Genomic DNA, 12,889 nt, shown 5'->3' with positions numbered 1-12,889 from the left:
TAGATTCAATCCCCAACCACTTTCCTTCTACCATTCGCCAGACTAACAACACCCCGACTCTGGTCCCTACCACTCAGATCATATCTCTTGTAACCCCTACAAACCCACCTAAGCCTCTTATCCACACTCCTTACGTACCACATTATGTTCAAACGCCATAAAACCCACCCGCTACCACCAATACAATTCACACCCCTCCTCGTGACGGGGTCACCTTTACCACTCACCAAAACCAGCACATACTCGGGGCACATACCACTGCACATGAGCGATATGTTCCTCTTGTATATGTCATTTCTGAACCCAACTTTACAGCACCTGTCACGGTCAGCGTGCCTTATGAAATTGAATTGTATGTCGAGATGGAAAGGGAAGCTAGGCATAAGTAGGAAGAGTCAGTGTTTGAGCAGTTACAATCCTTGAGGAAACAAATGAAGAACCTCCAAGTTGCTCGGGAGCGAAAGTCTAGACTATGAGGATCTGTGTATCCATCCTAATGTGGATATGCTGGCAAGGTGCAAGTCTCCAAAGTTTGACATCTTTGACGGGACGGGTGATCCCTATGAAAATTTAAGAGCCTATCGTGACAAGTTAGTGGGAGTGGGAAGAAACGAGAAGCTGAGGATGAAGTTGTTCATAAGAAGCCTGACAGGGGAAGCACTTACTTGGTATACTCGACAAGATCTACGGAACTGGAGGACATGGCAGGATATGGCGGAAGATTTCATGAATCGCTTCCGATTCAACACAGAGATCACTCCCGATAGGTTCGCACTGGTAAACCTGCAGAAAAAGCCGTCCGAGTCATTCCAAGAATATGTACGGTGATGGAGATTAGAGGCCGCTAGGGCATAACTTCTGTTGGACGATAGTGAATTGACTAAGTATTTCATCAGGGCCCAAGAAGGGATTTACTTTGAAAAAATGATGGCATGATGGGACATAAATTCCCTGAAGTGGTTAAAAAGGGAGATTTCTTACAAAAAGGTATAAAGTCCGGCAAGGTACAATCTATGGCTACATTGCAAGCAGCTAGTAAAGCAATCCAATCAGGGTCAATAGGTAGTGGAAAAAAGAAAAAAGAAGAGGTATCAGCAGTCATCCCTTATTATCAACCTAACCCACATCATGGAAACACCTCTTATTACCCAAACAACCATTGCCCACCACCACCTGCTTATGCTCTACTCTACAACACATAGCCATATTACAATCTCCAACCTCAATATAACCCGCCTCGAACCCATAACAATCCGAATCCACCACGACTATGTGCTCCTACCAAATCCACCACTCATCAAAATCGACCCACTTATGCACCCCGACCTAGCCCGAATTTTGAAGAGAGAGGTCGCAAAAACTGCACCCTGATTGTTGAACCTCTAGATCAACTGTTTGAAAGATTGAGAAAAGCAGGTTTGATACATCATGTAGAAGGAAGGGTTCCTGAGTATCCCTCAAAGTATTTTGATGCAACCAAAGGGTGTGTGTACCATTCAAACGTACCTGGGCATGATACTGAAGATTGTTTCAAGTTGAAACATGAAATTGAGTCATTGATCAAAAGCGGAGCTATTCAGTGCACTCCGGCTCCGCCCAATATAAACCGCAATCCGTTGCCAGATCACCATAATCAAGTGGCTAACATGATCACCTTAGATAAAGAATATGATTTGAAGGGAACCATTGTCACGGTAGGAAATGCTGAGGCCGCAAGAGTCCCACCTCAAAGGACTCTGATAATCACAGTACATTTGAAACCTACGATAATGGTTCAGATTTACCAACAATAGCCCACCACTGCTACTAGGGACGAAGAGGATTGGGAATACAAAATAGTCCCGTGGACATAGCAGCAGAAGGGGAAAGCCAAGATGACAGTTCCGCAGCAGCCCACGGTACGACCAGGTCAGGGAGGTGCTATGCTCCTGAGGATGCAAACCGAGGGAATCTAGGAAGGGAATAGATTCAGAGAATAAATATAACAGATCCTGAGGTCGCAGAATTCTGGAAGAGGATGTCGACCAAAGAATACTCCGTGGAGGAACAATTGAAGAAAACTCCAGCACAAATATCAATCATGGATTTACTGATAGTTCTGACAGTCAAAAAGATGCCATGATGAAAGTGTTAAGTAGGGTGAGCGTGCCGAGCAACACCACCAGTGAGGCACTGGCAGCAACCATTGGGAAAATGGTCGAAGCAAATATGATCACTTTCCGAAGAGATGAGCTTCCTATCAAAGGCGTGGGACACAACAAATCTCTACACATCACTGCCAAATGTGGAGATAAGGTAGTGTCCCGAGTACTAGTTGAAGGAGAATCAGGAGTCAACATCTGCCCGCTCTCTACTCTACGAGAGTTGGGTATCCACCTGAGAGAAGTCAAGGAAAGTCATGTAAGAGTAAGGGCTTTTGATGGGTCGTAGAAGGATGTCATTAGAGAAATTTATTTGGCGCTGCAGATCGGACCAGTTGAGTTTCCCATACTATTCCAAGTGATAGATATTTCCTTTTCATACAACTTACTGCTAGGAAGACCCTGGATACACATGGCAGGGGCCGTCCCATCTACCCTACACCAGTGCATGAAATTTGAGTGGGGTTGTCAAAAGATCGTAGTCCACGGTGAATGGAGCCAGTAAGCTTATCTGGAACATTCATAGAAGGACTAGACAAGGTTTATTTCCATGCAGTTGAGATCATGCAGACCACCAAAATAGAAGAGACTGAGCAAAACTTGGGAATGCAGTCCCATATATATCAAAGATGGCCATGAGGGAAATGATAAAATATGGATACAGACCAGGAACCGGGCTGGGAGCCCGATCAGATGGGATAACATAATCGATTGAGCTAAATGGGCAGAAAGGAAGAGCCGGCATAAGGTATCAATCTCCGACTGGGAAGACTTGTACCGGTAGCTCCGGGAAAAAGGCTTTTGTGCCAGAGCATGTTTTGGGTATGGGCCAGAGCTCAGCCCAGAGGACGATATCGTCGATGGTATGGGAAGGTTGTTCGTGACCATGATTGAGGAATCATGTGAAGGAATCAATATCAATACACCGACCATTTAGAATGCCGAACCAGGAGAGGACCTGTGGAATTAGACCGCCAGCCCGTCTTTGGTTCTCCTGGAGTCTTGGTAGTGTGGAATTGTAAAATTGTTGAAAAATAAACGCACGGTCAATTGAGGCCTGAACCGTGTCTGTACCTTTTTGTCATTTGCCTCTTTGAACGCTCAGACGTTCCTCTTTGGATGAGATAAAAGAATTACTTTCTTAAAATTATTGCAACTTCATTTATCGCTTCATTTATACTTAGTTTTTCTTTTCATTAATCAAAATGATAAAAACCCGTATTCCACAATTGTGACATGTAACAAAACCCTCGAGCAAAATGATCCAAATTATGAGGAATACGACGAGAGTAAGATGCCAGATAATCTCCCACAAGAAATTGAACAACTGGAAAGCCAAAAAAAGCCTAATCTTGAAGAGACAGAGGTGGTCAACCTCGGAAGCCAGGAAGACGTAAAAGAAACCCGAATCAGCATCCATCTAGAAGCAAAGTTGAAGGAAGAATTGGTTGAGCTCCTCCGACAATGCATCGATGTGTTCGCATGGTCATATGATGACATGCCTGGGTTAAGTACTAATATCGTTTCGCATCGATTGCCTACTGATTCTGCTAGACCACTAGTCAAACAAAAACCCAGAAAATTCATGCGTGACCTGAGTTTGAGGATAAAGAAGAAGTAACCAAGCAGATAGAGGTGAATGTAGTGAGGGTCACCAATTATCTCACTTGGTTGGCAAATATCATCCTAGTACCCAAGAAAGATGGGAAGATCAGGATATGTGTGGATTATCGAGATCTCTACAAAGCCATCCCGAAGGACGATTTCCCTTTACCAAACATTCATATCCTCATCGACAACTGCGTGAAACATGAACTGTAGTCGTTCGTGGATTGTTTCATCGGGTACCACCAGATCCTGATGCACGAAGAAAATGGAAAACAAATAGCCTTCACTATACCTTGGGGAGTTTACTGCTACAGAGTCATGCCCTTCGGTCTAAAAAATGCAGATGCTACTTACATGAGGGTTATGGAGACCCTATTTCATGACATGATTCACAAAGAGATCGAGGTATATGTGGATGGCATCATCACCAAGTCTCGAAAAAGTTCAGAACATTTGGACGATTTGAAAAAAAATTTTGAACGTTTGCGAAGGTATAACTTGAAGTTGAACCCTGCAAAATGCGTGTTCAGAGTCCCTGCTAGAAAATATTTAGGTTTCATCGTAAGCAGAAAAGGGATAAAGTTGGATCCTTCAAAGATCAAAGCCATTCAAGAGTTGCTATCGCCAAATAGTAAGAAAGATGTGATGAGTTTCCTGGGTAGATTGAATTACTTCAGTCGTTTCATAGCCCAGTCTACAGTAATTTGTGAACCTATCTTCAAGCTGCTAAAAAAAGGATGATGCCACAAAGTGGACAGAAGAGTGTCAGAAAAACTTTAACCGAATTAAGGAGTATTTGTCAAATCCACCGGTGTTGATTCCCCCCGAGCCCGAGAAGCCACCGTTGCTGTACTCGTCGGTCTTGGATAACGCATTTGGATGTGTGTTGGGACAACAGGATGAAACCGGAAGAAATGAGCAGACCATCTACTACTTAAGTAAGAAGTTCACACCATGCGAGGCCAAATACACTTTGATAGAGCGCACTTGCTGTGCTTTGACTTGGATCACCCAGAAATTGAGGCATTACATGTCAGCATACACCACGCATTTGATATCTTGGCTCGACACGCTCAAGTATATCTTTCAGAAGCTGATACCTATCGAAAAGTTAGCTAAATGGCAGATTCTTCTTAGCGAATTTCACATTTTGTACATAATACAAAAGGCTATCAAAGGACAAGCTTTAGCCCACCACCTTGTAGAGAATCCAGTGGACAAGGATTATGAACCACTCATTATGCACTTTCCCGATGAGGAGGTGTTGTTCGCCGGAGAATATATCACAGAGTCATACCCTTGATGGAGAATATTTTTTGACGGAGCAACGAATTTCAAAGGAGTAGGAATAAGGGCAGTTATAATTTCGGAATCAGGACAACACTATCCAACATCAGTAAAGATAAGGTTCCCTTGCACCAATAATATAGCCGAGTACAAAGCATGCATCCTTGGAATCAGGATGACAGTTGACATGAACATCAAAGAGCTTTTGGTCATAGGGATTCTGATCTATTGATACATCAAGTCCAAGGGGAGTGGTCTACCAAGAACGTCAAGATCCTTCCATACCTGCACTGTGTAAAAGATTTATGCAAGAAGTTCACAAAGATTGAGTTCAAGCATGTTCCCAAGATCCAAAACGAGTTTGCTGGCGCTCTTGCAACCCTATCATCCATGATTCAGCATCCAGATAAGAATTATATCTACCTTATCGAGGTAGAGATCAGGGATCAACATGCATACTATTTTCATTTAGACGAAGAGACAGATGGTAAACCATGGTACCACGACATCAAGAGGTTCCTCGAAACAATAGAATACCCGGAGAGTGCTACTAATAGTCAGAAGCGAGCGCTCAGGAGTTTGGAAAATCACTTTTTCCTAAATGGGGATGCCCTGTATAGGAGGACCCCAGACTTGGGTTTGTTGAGATGTGTGGATGTCGTTGAAGAAACCAGACTATTAGAAGGGATACATGTAGGAACGTGCAAACCCCACTTGAACAGTTTCACCTTAGCCAAGAAGATCTTGAGAGCCGGATACTTTTGGATGACCATGGAAATCGATAGTATCCGCTACGTGTAGAAGTGTCACCAGTGCCATATCCACGGGGATTTCATCCGGGTTTCGCCTAATGAGCTAAATGTAATGGGTTCGCGTTGGTCGTTTGCCGCTTGGGTCATGCACTTGATTGGATATAGAGCCTGCCGCATCAAACGGGCATCGTTTCATCTTGGTAGCCATTGACTATTGTTGACACTCAATTTTGACCATCCGTATTTAAAAATTAAATTCTGCAGGCTTCCTTGTAAAAAAATGATAAAATGTAGTGTTTTGCACATTTTTTAATTGTAATGCAATTTATTGATAATTATTCCCATTTTTACAAAATATAGAAATTTTTATCATTTTATTGCAATTGGTTAAATACTACCATTTTTGTGCGTTTTTCTAAATTTTAAGCAATTTATTGATAATTGTCCTATTTTTCAAATATTAGGATATTTTATCAACATTATTGGTTTTTCAAAAAAAAAAAAAATTAGTACACATTATCGTAGTATTTATCATTTTAATAAATATTATAAGTGATATTTTTAAATTAAATAATCATCTTTTAATTTGTAGCACATTCTATTAATTACAAGGAAGCCAATAGAATTTATCTCAAAATACGGATCAATTACAATCAAACCCATTGTCTCGTCAATATCTGACATGACAACACACGTGATGTGACAAGACATCACGATGTGACAAGTCATTTGATTTGACATGATGTGACATGACTTTCTATTAATGTTACACCCCATATTTTCGTACGTGTAAGTACGACATAAGTAAATTGATATAAGCTCGGAAATGAGATGTTACTTCCCGTATTTTTTTTTCGTACGTTAAAATTTCGTCGAAGTTTGGCAATTTGGGATAAAATATGGTTCGAGCTGTAATACCCGGTATTTATGGACTAGTACCATACAAGGTACCACATGGCCATGAAAGTAAGGTGTATAAGGTATGTTAAAAGTGAGTAGTATTATAAGTAATTTAAGATAATTTTTAATTATGTGAATAATTGGATAATTATAATTTTTTAGTGGGAGATTAACTAAATAATTAAGCTAATTAAATAAATCAAGATCTTGGATAAGCTTAATAAGCCAAAAACGTGGCAGCAACAAAGGCCCAAATTATGACTCTTAAGTTCATAAAATAGGTGGCACATTTGGAGGATTTAGTGGCCTAGTCATCACTAAAGGGTGGGCCCCACAAAATCTCAAAAATAAGAGATTTTAATACATCTTCTATGTAGATACTTATGTTGCTAAGAATTGAAACCTTGATTGCTAAGAGATTTCATACGGATGGAATCTCCAAAGTAATTCATTTTGAAACTTCAGAGAATTCATTTTGAACTCTAATGCTTTCAACGTGAGGCATCTCAACTTTAAGCATATGTCAAATGCCAAAATATTAATCTTCAAGAATTCAATATGAGATTTCATATGCATCTGCATATATCAAAGCAACGCCAGGCTTCAACAATTCAAAATGAAAGTGAGATTTTGCAATTATAACGGAGTACGGTGCAATCTTTCTCAAGAATATCATACGAATTTTTCCCTACTTCGATCCACCGTTACGTATTTTCGCAAAAAGAGAATCGGTTCAGGTATGTTAAGGCTATCCCTTATTTCTTTTGGCATGATCAATACGATACAAACGAAATGAGCAAATGCACAATTTCCATAAATGACTCTATTCATAGAAATATTAGGGGTGTCTATATTCTTGATTCCCCATGTGAATTATTATTATATCTTCTGTTCATGGGTCTCAGAAAAATACGTATTTGATAAAATTTATCTGACAGGCATATTATTTTTATGACATTCCGAAAAAATCTTATTAACGTATTTCTTATGCATTTCATTCATTTATACATGTACATTGACCCATGACCAAATGACGTTATATACGCGTATAGTATATGTATATGGGATATGGGAAAATGTTATGGCGTTATATACGCACCACCACCTGATCAGCTGGTATACGTTGATGATTTGCCCACAGTGGCCGAAATGATATGATGGGATGCCCTCAGAGGCTTGATGATGTTATGAACACATATACCTATGCATGGTATTACATTTATACGCATATGCATGACATTATAAAAATGAAATGATTCACAGAGCTATGCAGACGTACATGTCGAGTCTTTTACTCCATGTTTCTCTCATGTCTATTATTTACTAATTTTCATTCCTTACATACTCGGTACATTATTTGTACTGACGTCCCTTTTGCCTGGGGACGATGCGTTTCATGCCCGGAGGTCTCGATAGACAGGCCGAGAGTCCTCCAAGTTGGCGATCAGCTCAGCAAAAGATATTGGTGCACTCTATTTGCTCCGGAGTTGCTTGTTTCGTCAGTATGATTTAGATGGTATGGTTTGGTATGTCGGGGCTCTGTCCCGACCTTTATGACAATTATGTACTCTTAGAGACTTGTAGATATATGTCGTGTACGTGAAAGATTGTACGGCCTTGTCGGCCTATGTTTTGAGTTTATAAATGATCATGTTGGCCTATTAGGCCCGTATGTCACGTGTATATGATGAAGTAAATATAAAGATACGTTTCGTTGGTACTCGGTTGAGTAAGGTACCGGGTGCCCATCGCGACCTATCGGTTTGGATCGTGACAATTATTTTGACCACATATTATTCTTTTATTTTACATTTATTCTTTTTGATTAAATGAGGACAACATATCTTTGTACCTTGTTTGTTATATATAATATGTACCCACATTTTTACATGGGACACCATCAGATTTTATAGGGCATGAAACCCTAATACCCCTCATATTCTCAATCTCTCATCTAGAGAGAATACATCCTCCTCCTCCTATATATCTCTCTCTCATTATCTGATGCAACTACCGGCGATTTCGTCGGAGATCCGGCCAATACCACTGCTATGGCCTGCGTCCTCTTCCCCCCACTGCTCTTTCCCTTTTCCTAGCACCCTTCTTGCTTTTAGTTTCCATCGCCACAGCTGGAGCTGACCACCAGTTGGCCGGCGAGCTCTCTCCCTTTACCACCCCTGTGAATCAGCCCCGTTACCACTGGAAACGCCATCAAAACGACCATATCTGGTTGGTCCCATTTGGATCTGGCCGGACCTCGACTTCCGGCAAACTCCACGAGTTCCGACGACTCTATCTCCTTCTTGTGTCTTTTCTATCGCAAATGGATCTGGCCGGAAAAACTCCGGCACTCCTGTGCCGGTCTGATTTGAGAACTGTCGATGAGTTTGATTTTTGAGCATTTACTTATAGTTGTTGTTGCTGCTTGTGTTTTTAATCATTTTTTATGTGGGTTTAATTTCCCGGTTACCGCTCCGTCTCTCCGAAGCTAACTGTGGTGACTGATTTTTCACGTGTGGAATCACATGGTTCTGGTGTGCTTACTGTTTATTGTTGGACCTCTTCTTAAGATGTTTGGATGACTGGTTGTAGGTTGATAAATTTGGGGCCGTCCGATGATCTCACTGTCGTTCGTTGACTGTTGATATTGTTAATATTCCTTTGTGAAATATTTAACTGTGCTGCTATTCTTTTATCCAACATCGTTGTTGTTGTCCCTATTCTATGTGGATCCGTGTTTGTTGCTTGTTTCTCCAAACGATCAATTCCAGCATCCTTGTGGCTCTTGAATATTTGTTCGATTTATTGTGATTCGGATAGTATGTTGATACTGTTTCACCGGTTTTATTCACTGTTGATATTATTAATTTATGTATGAACGTGATGATACACGAGACCGATGAAAATAATCTCCAAATTATTGAGGCCACGACCTTTCCGATTGGGCCATATAATAATGAGGCGATGATGGTAAACATCGGGAAAGGAAAAAGACGAGAACATGAACCAACAACCTATGGGAGGCGATACAGTTGGCCACCAGAGTTGTTACCGAGGCGGTTTTCGTTCTCATGTCTAGACGAATATCGAATATTACATGTATATGAGCCTCCTATATTATTTTTAAACCTATTTTCCAAAACTATTTTCCAAAATAAGTTCCAAAAAAACAATTTCCAATAAAAAATAATTTTCAAATTATTTTCAAAACAATCTTCCAAAAAATATTTTTTAAATAAAATCATTTCCAAAAAATCTAAATTAGTTTATTGATTTCTTTATTGTTACTAATAATTTTACTTCTTTTATCTTGCGAGGCACTATCGCACGGAGTTACTTTTGGAAGTCAACACTCGAAGATGAAAAGATAAATTTTCGTCAAGCTTCCCGCTTCGTACTTCTCGTTCTTGGATGTACTCAAAACACAAAACATAGTAAAGTTATAGATAGATATTATAATTGCTTGCTTTTGATATTATCTATTTGCCAAACACTTGGGTGAATCGCATATAATTAATAATCAGATTAGAATTGTGATGTTGTATGTTAGGTAAATTCATGAAGTTTGTGCATATATTTAGGTTATTGTATATGTATTATAATATGATTAGTTTAGATACGTATATACTTAGCCAATTAAGTTAGTCATGATCATAGATATTAGCATGAGATGATCCTTTCCTAAGGTAAATGATATATACTAGTATGCTTAGTTAAACAAAAGTAATTCAATCATGCATCTCCTTTATTCTAATTAAATTAAGTACATAATACTTGAGATTTCAAACATGCTTTTGTTACAATCAAATCAAATAACTTAGACTCATGCATCTTGCTAACCAAATTAGATATGTATTTGCTCTGATGGTAAGTACCCTCCACTTCCAACCAAGAAGTTGTGAGTTCGAGTCATCCCAAGAGCAAGGTGGGGAGTTCTTGGAGGGAAGGATGCCGAGGGTCTATTGGAAACAGCCTCTCTACCCCAGGGTAGGGGTAAGGTCTGCGTACACACTATCCTCCCCAGACCCCACTAGTGGGATTATACTGAGTTGTTGTTGTTTCCCTGAAAGTATATCTTTACTATATTCTTATACTCAAGCTAATTTGTAAATGGTTTTCGTTTTCATCATTCTAGACATAAAGGGTTTGTTCTCTATCATATATTGTGGATTCCCTTTATTCGGAACACTTTATTGAGTAGGGTACATTCCCCGAATCTCTTTATGTTATTTGGAAATAATTTTAGCCATTCTTTTAAAACTAACATTCTTAAGTTATTCTTTGTCATTTCTTTGGTTTTGGAAGACTATATAATATATATATTGGCTTATTTTTGTGGATAATACTTTCCCATATATATTTTGATAACTCCTTTTTAATGTTCCTATTTGTTAACGAATCCCATTTGAAATCATCCGTTCTTCATATTGTATATTCTAAGATAGTTCTTTCCCACTTTTCTCCATTATTTTAAACAAATTTTTCCTATATTTTATCCATTTTTTCAAAACAATAGACCTTTAGGCGCCAATCAAATCTTTTCAAGTTTGTTCTTATGATTACAATTCATTTAGCTAATTTGTAAATACTTTAATTATTTCTACATATTTTGTACATTTATTGAATCAATAAAAGGCATAATTTTCATATACTTTCATTCTCTATATGATCCTATTACATAGGTATTTGTGTTTTGGTATGTGATATTCACATTCAATTACTTTTTATTTCAAATCACTTTTATAATTTCTTGTAAATATTAAATCCTCTTTTCTTATCCTATTTACTATATAAAACTATTTAAAGACACCTCTTTCCCACTCTTGCAAATCGCTTTAAAGTGAGTTTTCCTTCTCTTTTACATTTAGGCTATCACTCAAAATAGTTTTCCTATGGATATAAATCAAATTCTTCCATGTGCATTCTTTAAATACAATTCATTTAGTTAATTTACAAATACTCTATTTGTTATTACATATTTTCTTCACTTTTTACCAAGTCATCAAAATATAATTTTCACATACTTATTTCACATCCTTTGTATATAATTTTATTATTTTGATACTCATGTTTAGTCACTCTTCATCCGAATTACTTTTGATATTCGTCATTCCAAAATTAGTCATTCTTTTGAACCTCCTCTCTTATTTAATCGAGTCCGCATGAACTACATTTTTGTGGAACTTGAGGGATGTCTAACACCTTCCCCTCGAGATAATTTAAACTATTACCTATAATCTCAATGGTTTCGCAGATCATAGTTAAAGTGTATATTACGTAGCATATTGTAGGCGTCCTAGTATACCTTAAATACTATGTGGCGACTCTAAACAATAGTTAACCTTGTAGAGTACTATAAGTTTTACATTGTTTTGACTTGTGCAAAATAGGGTGCAACAACATGACGACTCTGCTGGGGATACTTCAGGTTTTAACCACAACGGATTTGATTAATTGCTGGAGGGATTACAGGTTCTCCAATACTCCAATTTCTGTTCTTTATGTCACATGATACAAGTCGTATATTCTTCAAGTTGTATATTCTTTGTTTTAAGTTGTATCCTCTTTACTTGAAGTTGTATATTCTCTGCTTCAAGCGGTATATTCTTTGTAATGCGTTTGATTCAAGTAGTCTATTCCTTGTCATGCGCTTCAAGCGGCATATTCTTTGTCATTTGCCTCGAGTTGTATATTCTTTGTTGTGTGCTTCAAGCCGCATATTCTCTGTTGCGTGCTTCAAGTCATGTATTCTTTTTTACGTGCTTCAGGTCGTATATTCTTTGCCGTGCTCATGTTGTATATGTTTTTTACACGTATCCATATTGTATATGCTTTTATACATGCACATGTTGTATATGCTTTCATAAATGCTCGTATTGTATATTCTTTGTCATATGTTTTAGTTTTGCCTTATTGAATTGTCATCATTTTTGTCGACACTTGGTTGTGCACAATCACACACAAGTCACGCGAGGGTTGTCTTTTCACCTCTCTGAACCTTCTTTCAAAACTCTCTAGTTTCAGAGATTGGCATACGAGGTTAACTACGTACCATCTCACAGTTATCCTAAACTCATGCTCGAATATAAGTAAATCTACTCTTAGAACTCCTAGGTTGTACACACAATCTTGCAGCTTGATTTAGCTGAATTAATCCTTGCATAACCTTTAGTTGTTGTACATTTAGTTTGTTATCCGTTA

The 12,889-nt window shown here is 38.6% G+C and overlaps 1 long non-coding RNA gene across 1 annotated transcript; it reads left to right on the top strand.

Annotated features, from left to right (window-relative positions):
- The first annotated feature begins 7,089 nt into the window (after positions 1-7,089).
- On the top strand, positions 7,090-11,337 carry LOC142167849 (uncharacterized). The gene is made up of 2 exons (XR_012698031.1): positions 7,090-7,425; positions 8,095-11,337. It is a non-coding gene; the product is annotated as an uncharacterized LOC142167849 (long non-coding RNA).
- The last annotated feature ends 1,552 nt before the right edge of the window (positions 11,338-12,889 follow it).

This window comes from Nicotiana tabacum, chromosome 13 (genome assembly GCF_000715075.1).
Source record: "Nicotiana tabacum cultivar K326 chromosome 13, ASM71507v2, whole genome shotgun sequence".
In the NCBI taxonomy this organism is placed as follows: Eukaryota; Viridiplantae; Streptophyta; class Magnoliopsida; order Solanales; family Solanaceae; genus Nicotiana; species Nicotiana tabacum.
The sequence above is the reverse complement of the archived record's forward strand: the minus strand, read 5'-3'. Positions and strand labels throughout refer to the sequence as shown.